This window comes from Thunnus albacares, chromosome 12, assembly GCF_914725855.1.
Source record: "Thunnus albacares chromosome 12, fThuAlb1.1, whole genome shotgun sequence".
Lineage (NCBI taxonomy): Eukaryota > Metazoa > Chordata > Actinopteri > Scombriformes > Scombridae > Thunnus > Thunnus albacares.
In genome coordinates, this window is record NC_058117.1 from 9,902,413 (window position 1) to 9,910,566 (window position 8,154).

The window sequence follows — 8,154 nt, forward strand, 5'->3', positions numbered from 1 at the left end:
CAAATATTTTAAAAATTATTAGTTTTCAGGAAGAAAAAATAAAACATGTTAAATACCAGCGCACAGGTCAGTTGTCACTATGTCAGTCTCTCTCCTCTGTTCCACTGTTACGTCTATCAGCAGGTCTCAACGAGAGGAGTCACATCCACCAGCTATATGACGCACATTTCCTAATTTGGACATCACTCCCGGAGTCGGGGGTGTTCCCCATAGATAAAGCTGAGCTACTGACACAAGTAAAGTGTTCCCAAGGGAACACTTCATGAATGCTTAATGTAACACTTTAATTTTCTAAAATTAAAAGCATAATAAAAACAAAAACAGGATTTTTAAACCTCTTTCCACTTTTATTCGAATACAAATACAAATGCAAATAATTTTTGCTGCCTCAACAAATAAGATACAAATAAAAATACTGGGCCCTCTGCACATCCCTAATACATACGTGTGTGTAGGTATGTATATATATGTGTATGTATATGTATATATGTATGTGTGTGTGTACACACACATACATATATACATATACATACATACATACACCTATCCTATTTTTTCAAGTTGCCCAGAGAATAGGCAGCAAATGGTGACAATAACTGCAATACAACAAATAAAACAAACAAACAAACAAACAAACAAACAAACAGATGCGTGTCACTTATTTGTTGAAATTTTGCATCACATATAAAATAAAGGTTTAATTTGAACACGGTGTAGTATAGATCACAGCTTAAAAGCTTTAGATTTGTCATGCATCACATTTTTTTCCCATTTTTGTTCTGTTGTTTTTGTAACTAGTGCAATGTGACATGACCAGTTGGTTGGTCCACCACCATGGTCCAAATGCACTGTACTGCTACACTGGACATACTGAGCCTTTTGGAGCACTGCCAATGCACAATGTCTCCATAACCCAATACACATTTTCAGTTGCAGCTGCTAGCGCCAGAATAAAGCACCAGAGTCAGACTGTTTCTTAATACTTTTACAGTAAATCAGTTTTAAGTACACTATGCTGCTTAATCATCACAACTTGTCACTGATCCTTGATTTAATGTGACCAAGCAAGGATGTGTTCCGATGAAAACACTACATTGAACTCTACATAAGTATCTGTTTTGATTTTGGCCATCTGCTAATGGAATTCCTTGAAATCCTTGATAGAACAAAATACTTCTTTTTTGACTTGCAAGTCATATCTCAAAGACCTGAGACTTGACGCAGACTTGGACCAAAAGACTTAAAAACAGTTCTGGTGCACAGATATATGGTAACACATATTAACATGCTAAACCAAGATGGTGAACATAATAAACATTATACCTGCTAAACATGCTAAACATGTTTGCATTGTCATCATGAGCATATTGCCTTACTAGCACAGATTAGCAAGTACATGCTAACCACAAATTAGCAAGTACATGAAAAATATGCAGGAAGAGATATATTTAATATTTGTGTGCTACATTTCAGTCAAATACCAACCACTGAGATGGACCTCAAGCAATGAGCAGTGCTGCTACTGAATTAATAGGTTTTTATTAGGTTTTTCTTGTAGCAAATTGGTATGTGTCAAACTATAGGTATGGTTACAGTTTTGCATTATTTTCATTTTTTAAACAAAATTAAGTAGGCTATCTAATCTAAGCAGCACTGTGATCAGCATATTTGCATTACATCTTATTTCATTCCATCTGCAGTCACTTCTTGTTGGCAGAGATTGAAAATCCAGGTAAAAATATCTCAGTGTGACTATACAGTACTTTGTCTTTCTGCATTAAACATACAACATGTGAGTCATCAGGTGTCTTGCTATGTTTGCAAAGTAAAATACTTTCATCCATGAGGCTCAGAGGAGTAATTTCCCTACTGCCAAACTAAAAGAATGATGAAGAAGAAGAGCAAAGTGGGGGGATATTCCTGCATGTGTCCAAGGCAGAGTTGAGGAAACATCTGACATGCTGAGTATTGTTTGGCTAATAGATCAGCCCAATGAGACACATCCTACGCAGCGCATTTACAGGCAAGCAAGGACAGGAACAGGGAGTTCTGTGTGTAATAAATCATCAACAGAACTCCTGTCAGAGGGCACAAACTTCACAGTTGCACAGAATCATATGACTTGAAGCCTCCCATCCATGCTCTCCATTTCTCTGCCTCCCTGTGTGGTGGTGCCTAATTCAATCACATCTTTTAATCCCAATGCAGTTGCTCCAATACTTCCCCAGCAGGAAACTGACATGTTCTGATTGGTGCCTCCATTTAGCCAAACATTAATTAGGCTTCTGTGTCAGACTGACTAAGACAAAAAGTTTTGATTGTGACGAGACTCCCTCAACATCCTCCCTGGTCAACGCTGGCTTTTTCTTAATTTGGCTTCACAGTGATTTGTCATTTCAATGTGTGACGAGTGCAGTTTCTCCTAAAAGATGAGTAAAAAATCCCAAATTCCCAGACTGTGACAACATAACCAAATGTCACACTGTGAACTGTACAAACGTACACGCAGTATGTTATGATCCAAAACGATGCAATGACTTTACTTTGTAAATTAAAAAGAAAACTTAGATAGTTTTGGTTTTATTTGTCTTTCAACTTATCTTTCCAGCAACTATGTCCCTGTTTCTCTGGATACTCCACAAATCTCCTTGTTAAGAGTTTTCATTGGAACTACTTTCTGTTGATGATGTAATCAGCTTAGTACCCCAAACAAAATTCCACTCGCCACAATTGTTTTGGTGTCAGAGACAGTTTTATCAGATCCTGGCCAAAGAAAACCAAAGCTATCCACATGGATAAAAACCACTAACCCCCTAAAAGGTAATAACATAAATCTGAGGGGTTGCAAGATGGTTAAGAAGATAGGAAAGAAGAAGAAACAAACAATCTCCTTGTTTTCTTACTATCAAAACTTGCTTCTGCAGTGAATCAGGGACTACACGCCCTTCACACCAAACTCTACACATTGTTAACTGTAACTGTAATTGAAAATACAATATCATGTATATTAACCATGTAAATCAAGGAACAGCAGACAGATTAACACACGAGAATGAAAGATCCACTCACTCATCACCTGTACTGTCTTAGCCTGCTGCCACTGTCACAGACAGCACAAACATGTCTTGCCAGGGAGACAATTTTCCTTCTCGTATGAAATTCTGTCACATACTGCTCCTTCTCCTCTGTGATAAGGAAAAACTTTTCAGTATGGCTGAAGAATAGCAAACAAGGTGGAAGGAACAGATTTGAGATTCTAGGATTGTTTTTTGGACCTGTGGCATACAACAGCAGCGTGATGTAAGAAAAAGTGTCCCAAATAATAATGTCGCCCTGGTTTTTTTAAAATATATTATCCTGAAGGCAAACCATCCTGAAGGCGGCTCACAGTGTGACATTTCCTCCATGCCGGCATCGTTTTGTTTGCAGCATCCCAGAAGAATGGATATCAAGAGGATTTATGTCAGGAGAATTTATTTTAATTGCAGACAGCTCCTCTTGGGCTCCACCTGTACCCATGGAGGCTGCATGAAGGCATGGAAATAAAACCCAGCCTGGACTCAGTGTGGTTTATATGTTTGTTATCATTTTGTTAATGGGAACGACGTGCTCACTCATCACCGACTTGCAGATTTAATTTACTGTAAGTGGAGGAGTCTTTAAAATGTGAACTCTGTCCAAAATGAACGTTGTGATAGGTCAATTGCTGTAAACAGCTCTTGAAGGCTTCCCATCGCTCTTCTTGTGCATATTCAATGGGTGCACACTTGTGCTAATCCATTAATCTACTGTATAGTATTTTCATGGTTTCCTGGTGAGTGATTTTTATTATAGGAGTAAGTAATTGTGTGCCATTTCACAGTGAGAGCTTAATTACATATTAAACCTCTTTTTTTAAAAAAGAAAAATCAACACATGTGCTAAAACTGCTACCTTAGGAACACATGTAAACTCACTGGGTCCATTCTATTGTAAAAAGAAAGGAGAGAGAAAATTTTAAAATTTGAGTTACTGACAGCCTTTAATGAAGGGTCCTTGTTTATACACTGACAGCATGGCAGAAGGGTATTTATACGCTGGCATTTTTACAGCAGTGAATACATCTACTTCTACACAAATCACATTTAAGAGCACTCTCTCGATGTTTCTAATTGCATCTTTAACGTACTAACATACACTTCGCATGCACTACTGTTAAATGAGTCAGTCTATTATAAAGGTCAGTCTCAGTTTTTACATCCTCCCTGTGAGTCAGTCCAAGCAGCACACCTCCATCACAGTGTCCGTTATGAACGGAGACACAGTTGGGGAGGCTGTTGGAGTGTGTCCGGTGTCACACTGTGTCTAGTGGCTCCTCAGAGGTGCAGCTGCTGGGTGCATGGTGGAGATATATCCCCTGATGAACACATAGATGGTAAAATGGCTTTCTGACTCCAACTGGTGTTTCAGGGTTGCATTTACAGACTTGTTTCACGTTGATTTTAGATTGTTTGTATGTATGTGTAAATGAACATGAATATAGTATTAGTGAGATTATTAAACATTTGAATAAATTATCCAGCAAAACATTCTCTGGTTTCAGCTCCTCCAATGATAGGATGTGTGACAGTTTGTAAACAAAATATTTTAGGGATTTGGACTGTTTGTTGTGCAAAAGATGCAACATGGGCCTTAGGCTTTGGGAAATTTTGAAAAACCCTTTTTGTTTTTGTCATTTTTCACTATTCTCTGGTGTTTTGTCGAATAAATAGTTGCAGCAACATTGTGCATTAAGAAAATATTGTAAACAAAGCACAAAAAAGGATAAAGTGAACCACTAGCTGAGAGCAGACAACCAGCATGACAACAGTGTCTATGTAAATATTGTGGCAGCAATATATTTTGTTCTGGGTGGGCACAGCTGTATAGGTACATACTGTTTATTTTCTTACTTCCTTCCTTTCTTCTTGGGTTTTTTTTTCTGAAGTGACATTGACATTCTGAGGGGACATTGGAAAACGTTTGTTGTATTTCATGATTTTCTTGTTTAGTGGCTGGATTTTCATTGCAAGGGGGCTTGAAGCAGTGGGCTTTCTTTTTTCTTCTCTCTCTCTCTTTTTTTTTTTTTTTTACCAACATTAACATAATACACATGCAACAAACATGATTCATGATTCTGACTGACTTTAAGAGGTACTCCAGAAATTAGGAGGACTCACAAGAGACATTTTTAAAATAACGGTCAAAATCAAAGCAGCAGAGTTAAATAATTTCACAAATGACAAACACTCAATTTAATCATTTTCGGCGAATGTTACCCAACAATCATAACAATGTGTGTTTCTTTCACAGGCCTTTAATCAGTGTCAGCTAAGAGGTAGCTATAGCATCTGCAATACACCACAAATAGCGTTATGCATATGAATGCAGAATTATTTCACCACAGCAGTTTGTTCAATTATTTCACATTACTTATACAAATAGACATGAATGTAACAATTGACATAAATGTGGCGAATGTGCTACTGAACAAAATACAAGAGGACCTTCAATATCCAAGGTCTTGCATGAGTCAGTGTTTTTTTTAGATTCAAGCCTTCAGTCAGTCCATTTTCTTAAATGCACACATGTTCACACACTGCGGCCATGTGTCAACCTGATGATAGTGATGAAAAGACAAAAAACTTTAAGATCCTTTTATAAAAGAGAATTTTAATACAAGTGGTTTATTTTTTACTGGTAATGGGGAACTTTATTGTTTAACTTCTTTTGAAGAACCACTTACCGTTGGTTATTATAAAATGTCAATAACCCTTGTACTTATATAAGCCCCAATTTGAACGCCTATCACTGCTTATGCCATTCAAGCTGAAAACTGCACCACTGCCTTGGTTCCTGACTACAACAATAACAAAAAAAAAACATGCACACAAGGATTCAACTCAACAGCTAGAATATGTATATTAGAGTTTAAATTATATATTTATGTCATGCTGATAGACTGCTAGTCTGAAAGTGCAAAACGCTGCTGGAGTTGAATAAATTCATGATGGGTCTTACGGGTTGGTTCATTAAACAGAAAGATTTGAATGAAGACTGAACGCCAACAGGTGTCTTCACAAACAGAAAACATTGCATGACAGTGAACAGGCAGATTTCAGGGTGACCTGATGTAACCTCAGAATCATGCAGGGTATGTATGCTAGATAATTTACTCAGTGCGGCATACTGCTGGTGCAATTCAGCTATCTGTCTGCTTCAACAGCTCAAAACTGTGTAATCCATAATTATGTTTATCCCCCCTTTTGCAGAGGATGTAAGACTTTCTGTCATCGCTACTGACTTGAATAGAAAGGGCAGTAGTGATACTGCCATACTATTGCTTCTCCAAACTTGGGTATGAGCTTTTTTTAGAATCAGCCACAGTTTACAAAAGAGTATGTTGCCTGGGTGCCAGATATTCACTCACTTCAAACACTCTCATGATTGGTTCTTAAGGAAATTCTTCAGAAAGGCCTGCCAGGGATCATTCACAAAATCAGGCGACGGTATAGTGTGACTTGATGGTGTGCTTCTGCTCTTACAGATGCTTTCAGTTGTGTTAACATTGCGTGACAGTATTGAATACACTGTGATAAACAACATGCAAGCAGCTTCATAAATGATCTCCCTGTGGGAAATAATAGAGCGATGAAGACCATGTTCCAGTGAGGATATCCGGGTGAAAGGGGCAACAGCGCAGCGCAAGTTTCTCACAAGCTCTCTCACATTTACAATGTGAGCATGAAGGCCTTTAAATAGACTACCAAATCAATGCCAGGAGATATGATGGGTGTGTTAGACTTACTGTCACCTGGAGCATAATTGCACGACTCAGAGCGCCCTGCTGGTCCCTGTTTTGTTTATATGCCTTTGTTTCACTGCCACATGGGGAGGATTCAGTTGTTGCCCTTAAAATGAGCTTTTGATTCTTCCTCCAACATTACAGAGCAGGGTTCAGTAGCCCCTTTGTACTATAGCCTTTACAATAACATGACAGCTTTGTTTACAGGCCCACTTCTCATGGGACGAGCACTGAAGGCAAGCCTGCAAGCCCTTGACTTCACACAAAAAGAAACAAAGTCCTCTTGGTCTTTTCATTGTGAGGCTGAACATAAAAAGACACCATATTTGCATCACATGTAATTTTTAAAAAAAATCTGTATTTACTTTGCCCTTCAGTCTCCATCAATTAATGAAGCTGTGTCACAATTTCATAAATGATGCTGAAACTATTTGTTATTTTATATAACACTTTTCAAACAAGGAGCTTTCCAGTGCAGAAGACAATCACACAAATATGAAACAACAGTATAAAATGACCATAACATCCATAAGATAACATAAATAAAAGTCTACAGCCATGCTAGCAGCTCTGTGAGGCTGTATATAGATGCAGCCAAATTTAATTTTTACTTATTTTATATTTTGTGTTTCTTTAGTCTTCATTATTATGTTTTTTGTTTTTTGTTTTTTTTATCAATGATGCATGATGTTTGTATAAACAATAAAGCACCTTGCATGCAAAATGCAATCTGCAACATATCAACATAATCAACACTACACTCAAAAATCACACAGATTTATTATGTACTGATACTGACTTCACCCTCTATTCATTTAAATCCAGCTTAGAATGAGTTTGTATTATGGAGTTTAGTTATTGCACTTAACTTGTGTGACAGTAGGAGGCGCTCATGGTCCATGAGTGAACAATCATCCGCTGAAGGCATGAGGCATATGCAGACCTACTGAAGCATACAGCAGGTTGCATCATGATGTAATATTCCCTGTGTCCTCATGCCAGATAAAATTACCGAGTCCCAACCCAAATTTCAGTTTGCGTAACAAGACTTCTCCCTCCCCTCGTTCTGTGTCACCACCCGTCGCAGGTATGAAAGGAAGCGGGAGGCTCAGAGGGGGCAGACAGTCAGAAGTGCTCATCATCATCACCACTAGCTTTATATCTGGCTGTGGAGTCATTGCTGCCACGTGTAAGTTATTGCAACCCACGTTTCTCCCAGGGGGTCTCGCCTGGCTAATCCACTCAAACATGAAATAAACCGTTCTCAAGGCGTTTGACTCATACACACATGGGGCACACGGCATCACCCTGACCTCATTATGAAAAGGTTT